Consider the following 2,661-nt stretch of genomic DNA (forward strand, 5'->3'; position numbering starts at 1 on the left):
TCAGCCTAGGATAGTTTTTTCGGATTCCAAAGGCTCATTATAGCATTGTCAACCATTTCATTATTAGGAGACGATTTCAGCAGATTGAATTTATCACCGCAGAAGTAGCTAAGACTAAACTACAAGACTATATCTTTTTCCACACACAAACACACACACACACACACACGCACACACACACACACACACACACACACACACACACACACACACGCACACACACACACACACACACACACACACACACACACACACACACACGCACACACACACACACACACACACACACACACACACACACACACACACACACACACACACACACACACACACACAGATAGATAGTATACTGACCACATAGACACAGACACACAGACACAGACACATACAGACACAAACACACACAGACACAGACACATAGACACTCACCTCGAATCTCTCTCTCTCTCTCTCTCTCTCTCTCTCTCTCTCTCTCTTAACGGGAACAAGATATCTCTGGAGAAGCAAGCCTTGAGGACGATGACATATTGTCATGTTATTTATGCCGCCGCCAAGCATTTTGTCAGCTTGAGAAAGAGACTTTTCGGACTGGAGGGATTAAATAAAGCCTCCATTAATCCCTTCCCGTGCGGAAGTGGACTCTCAATTTAATTAAACTCGTCTGAAAGTATCAAGGAAAAACTAAGTAATACGTGATTGTCGTGAATGGCTAAAATCTTTTCTCTCCCTTTCTAAGGAGAATTCCACAAAGGCCCGCATTCTCGTTGGATAAGAGGCTGCCAGCAACTCTTCCTTATCAGCTTCGTTCTGCTTATGGCGGAACTTTGATATCTTGTTCTTACTTTACCCATGCAAGGTATGTCGATAGTAAAGGGGCATAAATAACACACACAAGGATGCATGATTATATGAAAAACACGCTTTCGGGGTCAAAAGAGGTGAATATGTGGTATGGAAAAAGACATAGTTTAAGAAAATACGGCGCAATGTTTCTCAAGGGAAGAAGATTGGAACCCAAGACCTTAGCTAAACCTACACCAGAATCGAATCGTGACTAGCAGGAAACTGGATCGTACAGTTGGAGGATTAAGTAGCCCGTGAAGGAATTACCATACCTCACTGGTTGGGCCTATTTTTTTTTTTTTTTTAACAGCCCACTGCGAGTTTTGTTTTCTCAGTGCTAAGGAGTTTCCCAAGTTCCTCTTCCCTGGTTTTTCACTTCTAAATATATGAAACAATTAAAACTCCTCTTCCTTACGAGGAAGAGTTTGTTTTTATTGTAGTCTCAGTCGACATCAGAAACACATAAATAGTATACAGGAGACTTTAGCAGTAGCTGTTGTTGTAACCCCAGGTTCATCTGAATGTGAACCAAGTAGATTGCAAGTTGAAGGTGTGCACCTCCTTCCTGCAGTCCACCATCTCCCTTTCAAGGGATAGGAGAGAGGGATGAGAGGCGTTGCATAACCAGGCAGTGGAGTCGCCTAGCTATGTCAGTGCTACTGCGAGAAAGGTACCCTTCTCTCTAGCACCTCAAGAGACTTTAAAGACGTAATATGTAAAATAAATCGCTGAGGAAGAGGTGAGAGAGAGCCTTCCAAGCTCTGCAGGCTATGATAAGTATTGCTGATACTTTTCAACTCCGTCTTTAGCTTCTTCATCATGATAACATTTTTTCTTAATTTTTGTTTTTGCTGCAAATCAAGATTATTTTTATTTATCAGTAGCAATAACTTTTGGGTAGCCTTCCATAAAGCCCTGCTCTGCGATACCGTTTTTGTATGTTGCTACCATGAAAATATTTTGAGTTTATGATCAGCCCGCCTTTAGCAAGGCGGAGCGAGAATGTTTGGCATAACTAAGCTTCTTTTGCACTTCTTCAGGATTATCTCCATCCTTAGAGATACTTCACTAATCATCATTAACATCTTTGATTACTGGAATATTTCACTCCGTACTGAACACATACATGGCCTGATGTTTTGCGCTTAAATAAAAAAAGTGGGTCTGCGGTCGTGAGAAGGGTGAACCCCATCATTCCAATGACGTATTTTCATTACATTTCTACTATCTCTTGAGAGTTTTATTCAGCTGTTGGAAAAGACTGTCCGAAAGGGGAAGTATTCCCTTTTATTACAAGTCGGTTCGCTCCAAAGCTGAATAAAAAGATTTGTGGAAGTAACGAGAACAAGTCACTGAAACACAGCATCTGACTGAAGGCATGATCAAGTTTGTTGCTAGCGTTTTTACGTTCTTGGAAATATTCCAGCCGAACAGTGTTTGGTGGTGAGGTGTGAATGAAATGTCACTCTTAGGTATGTGTCCGTGGCAGAGCGAGGGTTGCAAATATCCGACCAACTAGGGTTTTCCAAAATGAAAGACGTCAGTCCCCTCGACTGTTTTATTTCCAGCCCATCTTTCAATTTTTGGGCAATTTTTTCATTTTGGACGGGCCTTTCGATCTTTGATAAGATCTTTCACTTTGGACAGGTCTTTCACTCTGGCCAGTATTATTCCATGCTCTGCCTGACTATATGAGTGTTCGGTGGTGATCAGACAGAGCTGCATCTGTGCAGCTTTGCCAGACGCCTGATTCTGGACATTTAAGCAGAAATGTCGAGATATAAATGCCTCCACATCTAACTGCTGCCTCTAGTCTTT

The sequence above is a fragment of the Coenobita brevimanus genome, chromosome 24, assembly GCF_032717465.1.
Source record: "Coenobita brevimanus isolate Jiangsu-jjx chromosome 24, ASM3271746v2, whole genome shotgun sequence".
NCBI lineage: Eukaryota > Metazoa > Arthropoda > Malacostraca > Decapoda > Coenobitidae > Coenobita > Coenobita brevimanus.